Source organism: Rhinatrema bivittatum, chromosome 5, assembly GCF_901001135.1.
Source record: "Rhinatrema bivittatum chromosome 5, aRhiBiv1.1, whole genome shotgun sequence".
Lineage (NCBI taxonomy): Eukaryota > Metazoa > Chordata > Amphibia > Gymnophiona > Rhinatrematidae > Rhinatrema > Rhinatrema bivittatum.
In genome coordinates this window covers 305617777-305638519 of record NC_042619.1, presented here as the reverse complement: position 1 = coordinate 305638519, position 20743 = coordinate 305617777, and the positions used below count along the sequence as shown (strand labels likewise).

At 43.7% G+C, this 20743-nt stretch overlaps 1 long non-coding RNA gene across 3 annotated transcripts in view; it reads right to left on the bottom strand.

Moving 5' to 3' along the window:
• LOC115092863 overlaps window positions 1-20743 on the bottom strand; it is a 69109-nt gene that overhangs the window by 5921 nt on the left and 42445 nt on the right. The window contains exons 2-6 of one of the 3 annotated variants that reach the window (XR_003857102.1): window positions 13746-13791; window positions 12258-12404; window positions 10820-10973; window positions 5017-5284; window positions 1433-1666 (exon numbers count right to left, since the gene is read on the bottom strand). This is a non-coding gene — a long non-coding RNA (uncharacterized LOC115092863). The remainder of the gene's footprint in view (window positions 1-1432; window positions 1667-5016; window positions 5285-10819; window positions 10974-12257; window positions 12405-13745; window positions 13792-20743) is intronic. The other 2 variants (XR_003857100.1, XR_003857101.1) reach the window with 2 other exon arrangements.

The window sequence follows — 20743 nt, the reverse complement described above, 5'->3', positions numbered from 1 at the left end:
TTGGGCCCATAGAATTAATCCACACAATGAATTGCTGTAAACTCTGCAAGGACCCAGTCTAAATGTAAAATACTTAGTCAATGAACTCTTCCAAATTTGCATATTTTGCAAGTATACTGAAGTATATATATAGCTCCTTTCAAACATATCCACATACAAACCGGCTACCGATGGGGCCATCCGAGACCTTATTGAGATCCCCTTAACTTGGTGGAACAACTTATCATCACATTTAAATAAACTCCGTTTAAGCACTATTGATAACCAACTGTTCTAAAATTAACTTATTTTTAGGAGATATCTGTAGAGTACAGAGAGCATCCTCGATAACAGATTACTCTGTGTCCTGTGGTACATTTGTATAAAGCATGGCAATATCTGCAGTAACCAGTAGCCATATTCCACATAAACTCCTTCTAGATGTTGAATAAAATCTTAGGAATCATTAATATATGAGGGGATCTGGTGCACCAAAGGTTGCAGCATACTATCAATGTATTTCAAAATTTGTTCAAACAATGAGCTAAGACCAGAAACAATTGGTCATTCTGGAGATTCTGTCAATAATTTGTGCATTTTAGGGACTAAATACAAGGCAGATACTATTGGATGTTTCTCAAATAGTTAAACAATTTCTAATCAATGACCTTGTGTTGTGTACCATGCTGTAATATCATAAAAACATCACTTTGCATAGATTCAGTCGGGTCAAAGACTAATGGTTGATAAAAATCAGTTAACTGCTCATTGTAAGTAAGATTATCCCTAACTGGTTTTTTTTTTATTGCTCTAGAACAGATAGCTCTCTTAATACCAATCTTTCAAACACAATATTAAAGGGATCTTGGGGATCAGGGGTAACCATTTAGATCTTCTGACAAATTGGGCAGGCAGTACTATAGCAGACTGTCCCAAAAAAATTGTAGGAATTTTAATCGATGAAAAAACAGAAATAACTCCACTTGAGTCATAAAGGAGTCATATCTAAACTTATCCAGATATGTGGCACTGAATATCAACTTCTAGGAGTCTTTAAATAAATGTAAGCCTCCCTCCAACCCTCCCCTCCCCCTGGACACTTCTCAGAACCACTCAATATAAGACGGAGTCCTGACTCCCTTTTCAAATCCCGGTGGGGATTGTCCAGTGGGGTGAAGGATTTACTTTCCAGGCCCAAGGCAAGAGATTTGTAATGTTACCACAAAGGTATAGTGTCCCAAAATAAAGTCTTTACTGTCAAACTTCTGCAACTCAAACGATTTGGTACATGACACATTTTTCCTGTGTGGCGTCCATAATACAGTGTTGCCATTATCAAATGGATTTTCTGATCCTTCTCTGCAGCCTACTGGGATCGCCTTTCACCCCTTTTGGAATTTAGGATCCCTTTGGACTGGTGGTGAGCTCCTGACGCCACAAGAACCCTGTGTACCTTTTCTTTAATGCTGATTCTCTGCTCCCGTTGGATTCCACAAGACAGATCACTGGATAGGCATCTCTGATATCCCTACTCTCTAACACGGTACTGGATGATAACTTGGTATATCAGCTGGGTTAGCTGATCTCCTTCTCCTCTTCTCCAGGTAAATGATACTTCTCCAAACACTTCTGATTCACTGCTTCAAGCTTCAGTTCCACCTAGAACTTTGAGTAGGGTTTTCTTTCTCTTGAAAAAAAACCAAGAAGTACATAGTACATTGTAATGATGGCAGAAAAGGACTAAAATGATCCATCCAGTCTGCCCAGCAAGTAGGGATGTGAATCGTTTTTTGACGATTTAAAATATCGTCCGATATATTTTAAATCGTCAAAAATCATTAGAGCTGCGATACAATAACAATTCCCCTGATTTATCGTCAAAAAATCGTAAATCGGGGGAAGGGGGAGGGCGGGAAAACCGGCACACTAAAACAACCCTAAAACCCACCCCGACCCTTTAAAATAAATCCCCCACCCTCCCGAACCCCCCCAAATGCCTTAAATTACCTGGGGTCCAGAGGAAGGGTCCCGGTGTGATCTTTTACTCTCGGTCCTCCGGTACTTGAGAAATGGCACCGGCGCTACCTTTGGTTTTTCCGTACGGAAAAACAATTCGCGGCAGGAGATCGCTCCCGGACCCCCGCTGGACCCCCAGGGACTTTTGGCCAGCTTGGGGGGGGCCTCCTGACCCCCACAAGACTTGCCAAAAGTCCAGCGGGGATCCGGAACGACCTCCTGCAGTCGAATCGTGTTTTTGTTTCCTCATTACATGTTAGTAAATTGGAGCGGGAACAGGCTCAAGACTGGGAGCAGAGCTGCTGGCCTGCAGACAAGAGAACACTAGCAGCGTGGTCATGACATTTGCAACCAAGGAGAAACGTTGTTCCCTAGTGCAGCGCTTTTCAACCGGTGTGTCGCGTGCTACCGGTCTCCCGCTGCTCTTCCCCCCTCCTCCTCCACCGAGCGAGAGGCAGGCTATCTTCCACTGCTGTCATTGTCGCCCGGGCTATCAGCACGTTCAAGCCTGGATGGGAACGGCAGCAGTGTCATTGGAAACTGGCAACTGCGGCTGGGCCTTTTCTTCTTCCCGTACCTTCCCCCACCCTGGCCCGGAACAGGAAGTGATGTGCAGTGGGGTACGCGGGAAGAAAGAGCCATGCTGCACAAAAAAGTAGCATCGGCCCCGAGCAGTAGCGTGGGCCCGAAACAAAATCAGACGCAGCCAGAAATCGGCACAGGAGACAGCAGAATTAGCCTCCCGTGGTCGATGGGATTCTTCTTTCTTGGCCTGCGGGGGCTGGAGGAGGAGGCTGCTGCAGCTACCATTTGTGCTCGGGGGGGGGGGGGGGGGCAGGAAATGAGAGAGACAGCCAGCCTGTCTGAGAGAGAATGTATGTGTGATTGAGAGTGTGTATGTGTAACTGTGACTGAGAGCCTGTGTGTGAGCATTTGATTGAGATCATCTATGTAAAGTGTGTGAGAGAGAGAGCATGTGTGTGTGATTGAGAGAAACTGGTCAGAGAGGTGATGTGTGTATATAGGAGAGACAATGGAAGCCACTGGTCAGGGAGATGACTGGAGTGTGTGTGTGTGTGTGTGAGAGAGAAAGTGATTATGGGAATGAGAAGCCTGTGCATGTGGAGAGAGCTAGCATAGGAGAGAGAAACGGGTGTGTGTGAGACACAGCATGGGAGTGAGAAGCCTGTCTATGTAAGATAGAACATGGGAGTGGGAAGCCTGTGTGTGTGTGTGTGCATGCATGAGAGAGACTGTTCGTGAAGGTGACTGGTGTGTTTGTGTGTAAGAGAAAGATTGGTCAGGAGATGATTGGTATGTGAGAGACAGAAACTGGTATGTGAGTGTGACTGGTATGTGTGTGTGTGTGTGTGTGTGTGAGAGAGAAAGTGGTTATGGGAATGAGAAGCCTGTGCGTGGCGAGAGCTAGCATAGGAGTAAGAAACCTGGGTGTATGTGAGACACAGCATGGGAGTGAGAAGCCTGTATATGTAAGATAGAACATGGAAGTGGGAAGAAGCCTGTGTGTGTGTATGTGTGCATGAGAGAGAGAGAGACTGATCAGGAAGGTGACTGGTGTGTATGTAAGAGAAAGACTGGTCGGGAGATGATTGGTGTGTGAAAGACAAACTGGTCATGGGGTGTAACTGGTATGTGTGTGTGTGAGAGAGACAGAGAGACTGGTCGTGGGCACTAAGGAAGAGGACCATGAGTACAGAGCTTCAGCCACTACTAATGCTTCTGGTGTGTGCTACTGGCCTGCATGGAAGAGGAGTAGGAGAGCTGCTGGAGGGGGTTAGTAAAGGTGGCTTTTTAAGTTTATTTTTCTTGATTGACTGACATTTTAATTACTGAATATTATGTGATGTGTCTGCTGTTTTGAAATATTTTATTGGTGTTTGGAGAATTTTAAATAATTTTTATGAGTTTTTAATTGTTGGATATTATTCTGTTCATAGTTGCTGTGAAACATTTATTCTTCTTATTAGTATAGTTATACAATTATTTCTGTGTTGGGATCTATAGCTGCTTGGCTAGTTCTGTTTTCCTAATAGGAGGTGTATTGGTGTTTAGGGCCTGATTTAATATTTGTAGTGTTGCCATTTCATAGGTAGGGTTGTTACTATTTGAGTGCATTCCATAATACAAGTGTAACTGTGTGTGGATTAGTTTATGTGCATTACTGCAGATCCTGGGAGTATGTTAGGTCGTTTCTGTGTATGTGACTGAGGTGAGGTATATTACTGTATCAGTCTTATTTGTTGTATTTTCTCAAGAGGACATGCAATAGTGATAAATTGCTGTCTTTTCATAAGTAGGGCTGTTGAGCCTGGTAGATGGAGTTTGTGTTGCTGTTACTGAGATGACACTAGAACCAGAATATATTTTTTGTAAGGTGAGTTGTACGGGGAATGTCATAATTCTGCTTTACATCCATAATTGTGGGTCGGGGGGTGTTCCTGTGGATGCAAACTGTACTTTTACATTTAGCCCTATGATGGTCATGTGTTCAGTGGGTCACACGTGTGAGAACCATCTGTCAGGTGTGTCCCCACAGAAAAAAAGGTTGAGAACCTCTGCCCTAGTGAATGCTTGAAAGGGGGAAAATATGCTAATCAAGCCTTTCTTTGGTTGTTGTTGTTTTGCTCTTTTGCCCCTGTAAGCTGATCCTCTGGAGGACTGCTTGGAGGAGAGCGTCCCCTGGACGGACTACTTTCGAATTAGGATGGTTCCCCACGCCTGGACTCAAGGAACACTGCATCTGAGACTCTTGTTTGAGAATACTGCAGCGTGGAAATGCATAAAGTGAAGGCTTGGCTTGACCACAGATGACTATATATAACTATATGTATATAGTCCCAGAGTGTTAGCAGAACTTGTTATTATACATTGTTCATGAGCAAATACTCTGTTACTTATTAAGCATTTGTTGTAACAGTATCTGAAGCCACATCACTGTGCTAGTTTCATTGTTAAACTTCTTATATTGTAACACATTACTGATACAAATGTATCTCGCACCTCACACTGATTAAGTCACTTAGTCATTTTAGATAGGAACAGTTTTTTCACTGGTATCAAACTTGTTGTGATTCAGTATTGTTTTTTTTATTCATGCTCATCTGTTTTAGTTCATTGTGTGGAATAGATTAATAAAGAAACATTTTAATTTTTGCAAGATTGCCTTTGTTCTCAATACATCAGTGCTTTTCTTCCTTTACCAGGAGTTTTTTTTTTGATATATGTATATATTTCTTCTAAGGTATGAACTCAGCCGGGTGTACGATACCTAGGAGAAAGACAGAAATATTGAAAAAAGAACACTTTTTAAAAAAATATATATTTTTATGCTTTCCAGTATATGAAATCTTGAAAAGAATTATATAAATGTGATTAAAAATTACCAGATGAAGGTGGCACCTTATAGACTAACCAATCTGAGTTCTAACGAAGTGGACTCTGTCCTCGAAAGCTCAAGCCTCAATAAATTGGTTCGTCTGTAAGGCACCACACGCCTTGTCGTCTTTGCTATATCAGACTAACACGGCTATCCCTCTGAAGATAAACGTGATAATGTCAGTCTATTTTTCGAAGTGGACTCTGTCCTCGAAAGCTCATGCCTCAATAAACTGGTTAGTCTGTATGGTGCCACCTGCCTCTTGTCATTTTTGCTACACCAGATTAACACAGCTATCTCTCTGAAGATAAAAGTGATCAAGGGGGCGTGTCCATGGCCTGAACACATGCTTCTGCCTCATGTTCCCTAGGGCCTGGCGAGATCACCCTGTTTAGCTCTCCTCTTGCACGTTAATAAAGGCTGCATCTGGTCGCACATGGGCGCTGGTATTTTTTTTTTCTTTTTTTACTTTTCTAATTCCCCGGGAAAGCCATGTCAAGCCGCACTAAGCACGTCGGGCCGGAGAAACTTGGCGGAGAGAGGATAAGATGGTGGCGGAGAGCCCAACTGCAGAGAGCCTTTCTGACTTGGCAATTGGAGAGCTACACGTGCTGTTTCTGCTGCTCTCGCCGAGCAATTACAAAGCCTTCAATCCTCCGTGGACGATATCCGGGACCAAATGGAGCACTATTGAACGGCTCTGACGGGAGTACAGGCAAAACCCGAGGACCACGAGGTGAGACTGACAGGCCTGGATTCTGGCACGGCTGCGCTGGGGAATCGCTGCCAGTCTCAAGGAAAAATTAGATGACCTAGAGAACCGCAGCGGAAGGAACAACCTGCGCATCATTGGGGTCCCTGAGGCTATTTTTGGTGAAGGGCTGACCTGTTTCTGTGAGAAATTGATCCCTGAGCAGCTACAGCTTGATCCACACTCTCATCCTATACTAACTGAGCGAGCCTATCATATTGGGCCCAGGACCCTGAACTCACAGCGGCCTCGACAGGTAATAAATAGTGCGGTACCTGAATAACTCTGATCAAGCCAAAATTTTGCAGGCATATCGAGCTAAAAAAGATCTAGCAATTCAGGATTCCAAGCTTTTAATCTTTCCTGATTTTTCCAGTAAGGTACAGGCTGCAGGGAGAGAATTTTCACCCTACTGTACCCAGCTTTTTTAACGTGGAATCAAATTCTCATTACAATTTTCAGCCCACTTAAAAGTCTTCCATCTCGGCGTGCCCAGATTGCTTTCTTCAGCTCAGGAAGCTAAAGAGTTCCTGGACAAGCTCCAGAAGCGTGATGGCTAATCAAGTCTGCATGTTTTACTCATTGCTTCTTTTCACCTGTGGCACAACGATTTTTTTTTTAGCTAGATTTGCCACACCCAGATTAGATCAGGCTCTGGTTACTGGAGCTGAGCACCTTGTACATTACTTTTTTTCCATTCCAGCCGTGTCGCCGAGACCTCTTTAAAGCATTTGCTGTCTTTGGACTAGTTACTGGACTGTGCGGACCTCGTGCATTTTAATTCTGGATAAAAGTGATCAATTTCTGTTTAACAGTAGGCACAATTACTCTCCAATAAAGAAATGGAAATTCAACAAATTTAGTATGTACAAAGAAAATATGACTATCTCGGATGAGTTTGAAAATCAGAACCAAGACTGTTATGTACAGGTTATATAAGTATGGTTAAGCATTATCTCGAAGAGACTTGATCACACAATCTTAACAGGAACAGTGAACTTCCTTATTATTTCCTAGGGTACCTTCTGGTGTCCCATGACCTTTACTAATAACTTTATTAGCACAGCCTCTGGCTGAACGTTACATTCCACGTCACTTCTTTCCCCTTTTCTGTTGTGAAAATGTTTATATCTTAAAAAACAAATGAACATTTCTGATTAACCCTTGGGGCAATGACTAGACTGTCATATACCCCCTGAAGTGCACAGGATAGATTCTGCCCCATCTTTCCATCTCCAGTCTAACAACGGGTTTTACTATTCAGCCTGATTTGGTGGTCACAACCTTTTCCAGATCACTGGTTTGAGTAGTCTTCAAGTACCTTGATGGGTCTGGTACAGTCTCCTGGACCAACTGTAGGATCTACTTCATCAGTGATGGGATGGATATGTCATTGATTATGTCTTGTCTGGAGTAAGTAAGAACACTATGTCATGTTGCCCTGTAATCATGGCTGGCCTGTCCCAAAGCTTTTCATCATCTGTTTTGTTTTAACTCTTTATTTATAGATAAGTTTTAACAAAGAAACAAAGAAGCAAATTAGCAATTATTCTTTCACTTACAGAACATTATATAAAAACAGAAATCAGCTCAAAGAAAACAAAATCATTAATGTAGGCTTTCCGATTACATCCCCCATACAATCGCTATTTGTTTTGAGGTGAACTACATTTCCTGGGATGAGAGCTGGTAGCGGTTCTGCTAAATGATGTCTATTGTAGAAAGTCTCATAAATGCATTTATGTATTGAGCCCTCGTGTTGTATGACAGTAAAATCAAGCCATTGTGGTACAACTGACACAGGTAAGCAAAGGAAGGGAAGCGTGGAGAGTTTGGCCCATTAACAGCTTACATGGACTCTCCCCCCTAGGTTCCGTTGGCATAATGCACCAGCTTAGAAGGGCAAGTTTAGAATCTTGTTGACACACAAATCTTTTTTGCGGTGGCCATAGCTCTTCCTGCCAGTTCATTCGCTTGGGAAAAAACATGGCTCGTCTTCACATGGTGAACATCATATTGAGCTAAGAAGTCTGAAAATGACTGTGCTTTGAGCTGTGGTCCATTGCAAGTTACTCAGGTAATCCAAATCAGGCAGAGACGTTTTTCTGATTCCTGCTGCACTAGAGAGGGTAGGAAAGGGTAGAATTTTGATCCAATGAGAGATGTAATTGGTAACTGCTAGACAGGTTTTTACCTTTAACTTCATGTAGGTCCAGCTGCCACTTTCTGCCAAGGAAGATCAGGCAGCTTTGATGTGTCTAAGTCAATGGATGAGGCAGTGTTGGTAAGAGAGAATATTCTTTTTTGCCAGGTGTGCAATGCCTGGCCACCAGCTGATTTGTATCTCTCTCTGCATTTGGAAAGTTCTAAATGACCAAGATGTATTCTCTGTACTACTTTAAATCTCAATCTCTTGGGGACTATGACATAGTTATCAAAATCCCATCTGGCTGACCGAGATGTCCTCTGGCTGAATGATGCTCTTTAGCTATGTCCAGTATATCTTGAATTTGGTCTAGTCAGCCCTTCTCTATGTACTTTTGGACAGTCTAAAACTCATCATCAATCAGTATGCTATGTACACTTCTTTTTCTCATGTGTCAAAACCTGCAGCACATCTGAAGAGGTACGTTTGCATGCCTGTGTCCTCAGCAAATTGATAAAATTAGGAGTGGAACCAGAGTTTCTTTCCTTTTCCTGAGACTGTATATCAGTGCTGGCAGCTGGCCATGGCTGGCGCGTTGTGCTCCCATGCTGCAGTAATCAACTAGGTCTGTCACTTCCTAGCAGAGTGCAACTGAGGCCCCATGATACGTGTCCTTCTTGTAGAAGGCCAGTCAGGATTTAACACAATTTGTCAGTATTCCTGTTGAAAGTGAAGCTATACAGGATTCACTGTGTTCCTAATGTTTTATTTTAAATAATGTAGTCCTTTTTCAGTCCAAAAACGAAGTTTCTTGTTAAAATAATCTCCAATGCTCAAATTACAGTGGGGCCTCACCCCCTACCTTTTTTGATGGCCTTAACTACTGGTTTTAAAAGGCTATGGAAGGAAAGGGAGTACACTGTCTCGCCCCCCCCACCCAAGATCTATTCAATGGCCCTCTTCCCCCTCTCAGTCCCATCTGCTTGGGCATCTCTAACTCTCTCATGTCTCTCCTTTGCTACAGGTTTGACTGAGGAGAGCAATATTTTCATGTTGGCAATAGTCTACGCAGATCTTCCCAAGTTATGTCCTAGGTGGGTTTGTCTGGCTTTACCTGGCTGGCTCTATCTGCCCCCCCCCCCCCCCCCCGTCAGGACAAGCATATACAGGCCAATGCAATAATTTGTGCCCATCCTAGCACATGGGTTTACCTGTGGTTGGATGCACGTTTCGGGCACGCAATAATGGCATCTAATGCAGCAAGGAGATTAGCGCGTCTGAAACGCACACTCTAACAAAAGTGTACCAGATAGTGCTCATTGCATTTAAATTCCATGTAGAGGAAGACATTAGTTATTACCGCCCAATGTAGGAAAGTGCACCCAAAGGCTGGGCACCCAATGCACATTTTTTAACGCAGGGAATTTAACTCCAGTTCCAGAGATAGAGTAAAGTTAACTCACAGTCAAGGGCTCATGAGAAACATAAAAAAAACATGGTCCTCTGTGTGGCGATAAATGTATCCTCCTCTGTAGTATCATTCTGACTCGAATATACTACTTCTGGTGGACAAAAATATATGTACATTGATTTGATCCAAAAGAAGCACACTATTACTATAGCCGTACAATTTATATGCCCATAGTAATGAGCACCTGATATAATAAACTTCAATATTAAAAACAGAAAAGTCTATGAACCTCAGCAAAATAATCAAAAAGAAGCACGCTCAAAACAGAGGCTTGTAATGAGCATCCGATGCAATAAACTCCTTTGAGCGCCAGAAATGCAAAATTCTCCCTCAAGCACACCCGTTTTTACACTGTCCTGATTTCACTAATTTAAAAACTACATAGGGCGCACAGGAGATGTGGCTATGTGCATGTTAAGAGAACAGGTGCTCAATGGGGCAGATTTTAAAAGCCCTATGCGCACAGTCTATTTTACATAGGCCCGGCGGTGCGCGCAAGCCCCGGGACGCACGTATGTCCTGGGGCTTGAAAAAAGGGGCGGGGAATGGGTGGGCGGGGGCGTGTCCAGAGGCCTCCGTAGGGCCTCTAGGCCGGCATGCGCAACCTACGCCTGCCCGGAGGCAGGTGCAACTTGCATAATAAAGGTTAGGGGGGGTTTTAGGTAGGGCTGGGGGGCAGGTTAGGGAGGGGAAGGCGGGGGGGGTGCAGAAGGAAAGTTTCCTCCAAGGCCGCTCCGACTTCAGAGCGGCCTCGTAGGGAACAGGGAAAGCCATTGGGGCTCCCCTAGGGCTCGGCGCGCGCAAGTTGTACAAGTGTGCACCCCCTTGCACGTGCCGACCCTGGATTTTATAACATGCGCGTGGCTGTGCGTGCATATTATAAAATCGGGCGCAGATTTGTGTGCGCTGGGTTGCGCGCACAAATCTATGCCCATGCGTAGGTATTAAAATCTGCCCCAATATGAGCATTCATTTTGAGTGTGCATCTTATTGCATTGGCCTGATAGTAAGGGAGAAAAACAACATATGACAAATGCAAAGAATGAAGAATAGGATTACCAGCTGGCTCCATTTTTTCTGAGCTTATCCTGTTCCAGTCCTGGGTTTATATTGTTACATGAAAGGACTTATAGTTCCTGCTTTTTCTTAGGGAAATCAGACCTACAAGTCTATGCATTCAATAGAGTAAAACCAGGACCCAGGTCATCCTTTCCTGGAAAAAAAAAAAAATTAGAGTCAGTTTGACGTAATATTCTGCTCCATTTTGTTTCAGACATATAAATCGCCTTCCTCCCTAAAAAGTGGATCCAATGCAGTTTACATCATGAAAACAATAAAACACAACAATATAGCATCCCCATTCCCCTCCTCCCCCATCTCTGATTCCAAAGGCAGGAATGAACAGTCTAAAAGGAAAAACCACAGTGCCAAGTAAATCAATCTATGGGAACTTTGGAGGTCATGGCCATAGCGCATTATGGGAATGGTGGCATCTATCTGTGACCATGCTAGATATTTAATTTTTTTAACAAACATTTATGAATCGCTCTTCCCGATTAAAAATCGCTCAAAGTGATATACAATCAATATAATACACATCAGCTAAAGTAAAACTAAAACGGAACAGAACAAATATGCACACATAATTCAACATTTTAATCATTTAAGTATTTTAGAGTAAATCTGTTGTGTACCTTGCCTAACAATCTAGCTTAGCCCCTTCAATATACTTTATTTACTGCTACTGTTCAACGTGGTATAATCCCTTCCATACACTTTAATTACTGCTGCTGCTCATCAGCCATGCTTTCAGCCCTCTTCGAAATTTCAAAAGATCTTGTTCTTCTCTTAGAACCCGAGATATGTGTAACGGGGGGAGTTGTTGATTTAATTTTAAATCACATTGTACGAGATCCATCAATTCAGGCTTGAGTTATACTTCATTACTGCTCCTCCCTTGACATAAGCAATTTAAAGTAAAATTAGGCATAATTCATATAACTAAACTATCTATTATAGGGGTTGGCAACTCTGGTCCTGGAGTGCTACAAATAGGTCTGGTTTTCAGGACATCCACAATGAATATGCATGAGATATATTTGCATACGACAGAGGCAGTGCATGCAAATATACCCCATGCATGTACATTGTCAGTATCTTAAAAAACAGACTTGCTTGTGGCAATCCAGAACTGGCAGTCCTCCCCCTGATCTACTACATATCATGAGCTTATTAACCACCTAAATGCCTTTATTCAGAAGTCATTAAGTAAGCTTCCAGAAAGCATAGAATAAGTAAATAACACCCTACAAAGTGTGCAATATATACATGTGGACATCTTGAGCCTTGTGACCCCTAGAGATCATAGACATTTTGTAGCCAGATGTGCTGAAGGGTATAGTTACAATTTAACACTTACAATACATGCCAATATTTAAACCAAATAAAAGGCAAAATCATTTTTAATGTAAAAGAAAAAAAGCTTGCAAGAAATTACCAAAGAAAAGAGTGCTTCATGTACAAGAGTTCTAGCTGTAGTGCTATGAATATACAGATAGCTGCAGGGCTTGCTCACCAATGGCATTGCTCATCTCACTTGACAATTGTTCCATCTATTTCTGAAGATTTCTGACTTGTTAGGGCTCTGGAAGAGGAACAGAGTGATGCAGCAGCATCTGAAGCCAATCAGCAGTGACTGACATCACAAAGGCAGTGGCTAAGAACGTCAACTTTCACAGGGCTCAATAACATCACAAGGGCACTCAGACAGCTATTATAATCACAAAGCATTACCAGTAGACAAAATATAATAGCTAGCAAGATAATTTTCGTCTTTGGCACAAACTTTGCAGGATACATAGCAGAAAGTTTATTTTCAAAGCTTATTCATGTAGGAGGGTTATCATATGCTCCATATTGAACATCAAGGAAAGACAGAGGTAGATAAGGCACAGCATCAATTAAAATGTTTCACATTTTAAGTCATTAGTTTCTGACTGCATTGAAAGCTGCCCCTTTGCAATTCCATGAGCAGCCCTGCCAACAAGAGTGTCCCGAATTATATCATACACTTGGACATCTGATCAGTTTATAGAGTATATGTGACGCCATTTGTGACATCATAATTAGGATAGCCCAATCAGATCCAGCATGTGTATGAGGTTATTTATGATGCTCTTTCTAATGAGGCTGCTTCCAGGAATTCGGGCAATTACACACCATGAACTTTAAGAATAAGTTAAGAACAAGTAGCAAACAGTATACGTATACTTTAACCCTATGTCTTAAAATGTGTGAAGAACAAGAATGGGTCTTTTATTCCTGTCTTACATAAGCAAGTTTCCCTTTATTCTAGACACAATTATTTGTTCTCGGAATATGTCCTTCCTTTGTGTCCTTTGTATTACAAAGAATGTGTGTTCAGCACATAAATAGGGTTCAATATAAATGACTATCTGTTGAGGGCAGCGGGACAGTCTAACAGCAAAACAGCTAACATCAGATGAAAAGATCACATCTTTCAAGTCTCCCACATTATTCTGACATTTTCAGCCCTGCAGTCTCTGATACTGCCTCTCTCTGTACGAGTCATTAGTAAGTCCTCACCTAGAGTACTGCATCCAGTTCTGAAGTCCTTACCTCCAGAAAGATATTGAAAGACTAGTGGTCCAGAGGAAGATTACTGAAATATTGCAGGGCTTGCACCAAAAGCCATATGAGATGAGGCTTAAGGACATGCTGTAAATATGTGCTGTATATCCTAGAGTAAATCCAACAAAGCACTGGAGTAATGCTTGCAAGTTTGGCGCTCCTGTCAAACTTGCTGTCAGACTGAAAAAGATTATAGTTAAAATTAACTCCCCCCCCCCCGAAGCAGCCGGGTGGCGAAACATGGGACCGTGTTGGGGGTATCGTATTTAAAGTCTGTATTCTGAATTCAGGAGTTGCCGCAATAAAATGATATACATGAAACTTTAAACTTTACCAGGATCTCACGCATTTTCTTGCACTTGTGTTGATGTCTGTATATCCTAGAGGACAGGATACAGGAGGGAAGATATGATAGAGATATTCAAATGCCTCAGAGGTATAAATAATGTACAAGGAGCAAACCTTTTCACTGGAAAGGAGATTTAAGAGCAAGAGATCATGATATGAGGCTCAAAGGAGATAGACTCAGGAGTAACATTAGGAAATATTGCTTCATGGAAAGCATGATGAGTACATGGAACGGCCTCCCAGGAGAAGTGGTAGAGACTAAAACAGCAACTGAATTCAAGCAAACCTTGGTAAGCTCAGAGGATCCCCAGCTGGGAAGAAGTGAAGAGAAAAAGCCAGAGATCAGCTGGGGTCTATGGTATTGCACTATGGTAACCTGGGCAATAGCGGCTTGGAAACATCCAGATGGAGTAAGGAGGCAAACTCTGGCTATTTCCTTTTGGGCAATTTATTTACAGTGAAAAAAAATGAAGCACAAAGCAAAACAAATGATGCAACTCCCCTTAAAGTTCAGGTGGCATAGATACAGTGATGTATTTATCTCTGCTCAAGAAACTAGCAACTAACATAAATTAATGTTAAACGTATTAAGCAATGGGTGTCTATTGAACAAACAATATTAGGCCCAATGGCCCTACGGGTCATATTTTGGCAACCATGGAATACTTGGCAGCCCGCCAAGGACATCGCATGGTCTTTACAGGTCACCTTGCATATTTGGAAGCAGAGCAGTAGGCAAATAGTTGGGGCATATAAATATTTCTATCAAACCTCCCTACTCCATAATAGCCATATGCCGACAGGTTATCAGACTCCCCAGTTGACTGATTGGAGGGATAAGGGTGTTACCACAATTGGGCACATGATGTCGCAAGGGTCGATCCTATCCTTGCAGGGGCCAATGGATATCTTCCCCTTCAGCCCGAAAGATTTCCTGACATATGCTCAAGTAGTCCATTTTATTCAGACTTTACAATGTGCTAAACTGTTACGACCAAGTCGTTCGCTGTTTGAGTCTCTTGTTCAATATAGTGACAGAATAAAGGGGCCTATTTCTAAGATATATCATGCTTTCTTCCCAGACAAACAGGAGATCAGCAATTTTGTGAGACAGTGGGCAGTAGATCTAGGGGAGCAGTTGAGTCCTCAGACATGGGAGGCCATACTACATTTTGCCAGGAAATGTTCAATTTCAGCCGGGTTGCGTGAAAATTGCTATAAGATGATGGTACTTCACCCCAGATAAAATTCATAGGATTTTTCCGGCAGCATCAGACTCCTGTTGGCGCGACTGTGGAGGTAGTGGAACTTACTTCCATATATGGTGGACCTTCAGAAAATCCAGTCCTTTTGGGAGACTCTTTTCACCTGGTTGAGTGACCTGTTCTATATTACTCTTCATGCTTCCGCTATTACTACCCTATTGCATGTTTACCCTGATGACCTACACAACTTCCAGCAGCGTTTCTGTTCTCATACCTTTATCGCTGCACGCATTTTGCTAGCAGCCCGGTGGAAAACAGAACAGGTGCCACAGTTACCGGAGGTCATAGATAAACTCTATACTTACTATCGGTTGGCCTCTCTAACAGCTGCCAAATACGGGAGAATGTCCTCTTTTATTAAATCTTGGAAATCGTTTATGGATTATCTTTCTCAAATGTAATTTGATAATGTCTTAAGAGATCAGACGTTATATGGGGGAATGTATTGATTCATAGCAACTTGGGTGGGAATGTATTCTTCTTTTACTCTATATTCCAATGTGTTTTCTAAAAGATATGCTTCTTTTGCAAGCATTGTGTATTAGGTATGTTGACATTAGGGTATGAATGTGAGAAACCATTTTCTGACATCCATGCCTTGGAAGCTGTAGCAGATAGACTACAGCTCCACTATGCTGACGAGGGTAGTGGAGGGAGGGGGTAGTTGGGGATGCCTTCTGTATTCAGTATTCATATTGATATTGTAACAGCAATGTTATATTACAAGTTTAATAAAATTATTAATTAAAAAAAAATTAATGTTAAACGTGGAAAAAACAGAGATTATATTACTAGACTGGAGAGCTGGACACATTCAACCTTTAAATATCATTCTGGAAGATAATATAACCAAGCTACAAATAAATAATAGCGCTCGAGAGTTAGGAGTGATCATTGACTCTGAGTTAACATTGAAGAATCATATTGCTAACAAACTGAAAGACAGATATAACAAATTGTACACACTAAAGCGATTAAAACCTCTGCTAGACGAATATAATTTCAGAACAGTTCTCCAGTCCTTATTATTTTCTAATATCGATTATTGCAATGCCTTACTCTTAGGGCTTCCTGCAAGTTTTTCAGAATGTGGCAGCAAGGGTCCTCTCAAACACAAGAAAATATGATCACATTACGCCCATTTTAATCAACGCACAGGGGCGGATTTTAAAAGGAGCGCGAATAGCCTACTTTTGTTTGCGCTCCAGGCGCAAACAAAAGTACGCTGGATTTTAGTAGATACGCGCGGAGCCGCGCGTATCTGCTAAAAACCTGGATCGGCGTGCGCAAGGCTATGGATTTTGTATAGCCGGCGCGCGCCGAGCCGCGCAGCCTACCCCCATTCCCTCCAAGGCCGCTCCGAAATCGGAGCGGCCTCGGAGGGAATCCTCTAACGCCCTCCCCTCACCTTCCCCTCCCTTCCTCTACCTAACCCACCCGCCCGGCCCTGTCTACACCCCCCCCTTACCTTTTTGGGGGATTTACGCCTCCCAGAGGGAGGCGTAAATCCCCGTGCACCAGCGGGCCTCCTGCGCGCCGGGCCGCGACCTGGGGGCGGGTACGGAGGGCGCGGCCACGCCCCCGGACCGCCCCGGGCCATAGCCACGCCCCCGTACCCACCCCCAAAACGCTGCCGACACGCCTCGAAAACGCCGCGACGACCGGGACCGCCCCCGACACGCCCCCCTCGGAGAACCCCGGGACTTACGCGAGTCCCGGGGCTCTGCGCGCGCCGGTAGGCCTATGTAAAATAGGCTTCCCGGCGCGCAGGGCCCTGCTCGCGTAAATCCGCCCGGTTTTGGGCGGATTTACGCGAGCAGGGCTCTGAAAATCCGCCCCATAGAGTATAAGGTTCTATGCATCATTCACAAAATTTTATATGGAGAAGCGACAGAATGGCTAAATGCCACAATTTGACTACCCACACCACAAAGAAATTTGCGATCGACTAACAAAGGCCTGCTCACTATTCCCACGGTACAAACAGCACACTTAACGCAAGTGAGAAACAGAGCAATTTCAATAGCAGGACCCAAAATCTGGAATGAGTTACCAGAACAGCTAAGACTTCAACAAAATATGAAAGAATTTAAAAAGGAGCTCAATACGTGGCTTTTTCATAAGGCATACACATTGAGCATGAACAAATCCAGTAAGACCAGAACAGTTGAGTTGATATTAATCTTATTTTATTTTGCTTTTATTTCATTTAGTTTTTAACTCTTACTATTGTATTTTGATTATTTTTATGGTTTTTTAAATCTTTTATATTTCTAATTCCTAATATGTCTGAATTTTATGAAGTACTGTTATTGATAAGATATATTTATTTATTCTTTTATTATTATTATTATTATTATTAACAGAAAGTTCTCTGTCAAAATTGGAAACAACCTATCTGCATCTTACCCCTTACAACAAGGAGTCCCGCAAGGCTCATCACTTTCTTCGACCCTCTTCAATGTTTATCTCACACCTCTCTGCCACCTCCTCTCTGACCTTAAACTCAAATTCTACCTATACGCTGATGATGTACAGATCATCATTCCCATTCACAACTCCATATCTGACGCCCTGGAGCACTGGGAAAATTGTCTAGCAGCTATCAACGCCCTCCTCACCAACCTTCAGCTTGCTCTCAACACAAATAAAACAGAACTCCTCCACATCTCCTCGCATCCCCCTGACCTCCGTGACCTCCCGCCCAACGACCCTAAACTCAACCTCCTTACTGCTCAACCCTCTGTCAGGGACCTAGGAGTCCTTCTCGATCCCAATCTCAGTATGAAACCCCACATCAATTCCATCCTCAAAACTGGTTTCTTCAAACTCAATGTTCTAAAGAAACTCAGACCCCTACTCTACACACATGACCTCCGTACAGTGATTCAAGCCACCCTCACCTCCAAACTTGATTACTGTAACGCCCTCCTCTTAGGACTCCCCCAGTCTTCAATAAAACCCCTCCAACTATTGCAAAACGCCACTGCAAGACTCATCACGAACACACGCAAACACGACCATATTACCCCCATCCTCAAGGACTTACATTGGCTCCCCATCCTGTCTCGTATACACTACAAAACCCTGACCATAATACACAAGTCCATCCACACCCACAATTCAAACTGGCTCGACCTCCCATTCACCGCCTCCTTGTCCACCCGAGCCACCAGATCTACCAACAAAGGCACCCTTCATGTTCCATCCCTGAAAACAGCTCATCTCTCCTCCACCCGCGACCGTGCCATCTCCATTGCCGGTCCGGCCCTCTGGAACTCCCTGCCTGTCCACATGCGCCTTGAACCCTGTGCAATCAAATTCAAAAAGAAACTAAAAACACTTCTGTTCAACCATGCCTACACAGAATAGCCTTCTTAGTCCGTAGCCCGCCCCCCCCCCCCCCCCCCCCTCCAGGTGACCGCCCTCTCCTTATCCCAAGGAGATACTCAATGTAAATTGTAAATTGTAAATTATTATTATTCTCTTGTTATGACTTACTTGTTTTCTATCCTTCTTACTGCCTATTGGTTACCCCCTCGCCCAGTTACTCTCCCTGTTGAAATGTACTTTCCAAGCTTGCAGTTATTATGTGAACTGGTATGATGTCCCCACAAATACCGGTATATAAAAGTTTCTAAATAAATAAATAAATAAATATTATTTTTGAATTCTAAGTATTTTGTAAACCATTGTGATGGAATATTTTCTTAATGACGGTATATAAAACCTGATAAATAAATAAATACATCACACATAGCAGGTTTTAGCATAGGCTGGCTTCCTGCCTGTTCCCTGGGGCCTCCCTCACCCTTCTGGGTCCTGTCTTCTTATGCTAGGCTTGAAGGGATCCTCCCCGGGCCCAGAATCGCTTGCTGGGTTGGGATTTAAGGAGGATCGGGCCAGATGGCTGTGGTTGGTCCCTTAAGGTGCTCTGAGGGAATTTCCTTTAGATTCCCTCCCCTTCACTATAAAGTAAATTGGGCACATTCATTTATTCATTCAAAGTTATATGCCGCCAATGCCTGGGCCCAAGGTGGCTTACAGCAAAACATACACAATATTCCACAAATCTAAAATAAAACTAACCTCTTACAAACAGAATTTTTCTGACATTTCCATCCCTACATTGTGCTGGAGTCACTGGCATTTCCAGCCCCTGAGGTCTGTAGTTTGCCCCTGTCTCCAGCATGACCATCTCTGCCAGCACAGAAATCTTCATCAAACTTAAACAATTTTTAGGGACCATCATTTGCAGATTTTATATTATTTTTCCCAGGAATTTATCAGTGTTTATTATAATTAACAAAAATGGGAGAACTTACGTAGAAAAAAAAGTAATTTTTTCTACTGTTTTTTCTCCTTTTTTTTTTTGGTTCATTGTAATAAACACTAATGAATTGCAGGGGAAAATAAAATAAAAACTGAAAATGAAGATCTCTAACAAATTTCCATCCTTTATGTGTTGCGGAGGTGGACCCTTGGCCCGAGGTGGTGTTGGCGCCACCCGTGGGGAAACCCCCATAGGTCCCCACCGTCGGGGGGCGGAGGCCAACTGGAGCTTTGCCAATACCAGCCCTCGTTCCCCGCAGGTTGAGCCCTTGGGTACCGGGGCCTGCTGGTCTTAGGCGGGCCTCCGCGTGGTTGATCCAAGGTAGGGTGCCAGAAAGCAGCAGAGATGCAGGGTCCGAAGGAGCAAAGTCGAAGACAAGGCCAGGATCCAGAAGCCCGGACAGACAGAAGCAGGCAAACAATTGGGAACAAAGTTAAGTCCAGGCTTGTGAGTAGACAGGAGCCTAAAGGAAGGCCAGGTCCTAAGACGCAATCGGTGAGACGGGATCAGGTTCAAGCAGGAGTCAGGGCAGGGGGCTGAAGACAAGGTCAGGTTCAAGCAGGAGTCAGGGCAGGTGGCGGAAGACAAGGTCAGGTTCAAGCTGAGTCAGGGCAGGCGGTTGAAGACAAGGTCAGGTTTGAGTGAGGGTCAAAACCAAGGAATCCGTCCAAAGGGTAGTGGGAGCAGGAAGCTGGAACTGGAACACGAACACTGGAACAGGAACAGGGACAGGGACTGGAACAGGAACAGGAACAGGTACTAGAACAGGAACATGAACAAGCAGCAACTAAGCACATGACAGGAAGCGTGGAGACCTGTTGCCATGGCGAAGACTGAATGGTGGGGCCTGCCTTATATAGTAAGGCTGAGAGATGTCATCATCCGGGACTGTGGGAGGCTTTCCCGCTGCGGCCCCTTTAAACTCAGCGAAGGTGCGCGCGCACCTAAGGCAGGCAGGTCGGAACTGGCGGCGTCTCCCCTTGACAAATGTGGGGAGATCCGACCGGGACCGGAGGAGGCCACGGAGCTGCCGGAGGGACCTGGAAGCGTAGTAGGAGCACGAGCGCAACTGCCTACTGCTGCCAAGGAGGAAGGGCCAGGTCCAGGACCTGAGCGTTGGAGATGAATGGAGCCGGCTGCGGGCCTGCCATATAATGTTGCGTTCCCCGGGCCTGCCGTGGCCGGGGAACGCAACATTATATCCTCTTAGTTTCCCCTCTGCCTCCGCATGTGTTTTCTTGTAAAACATATATCTGGCCTTCCTCATTTCTTTTATTTTTTTTCCAAATATATCTCTTTTTATCCACCTGATGTCTTGCTACAGCTCATTACCTTCTTTCACCTTCTCCAAGTCTCACACATCTCTATCCTCATTCCTTTATGCCT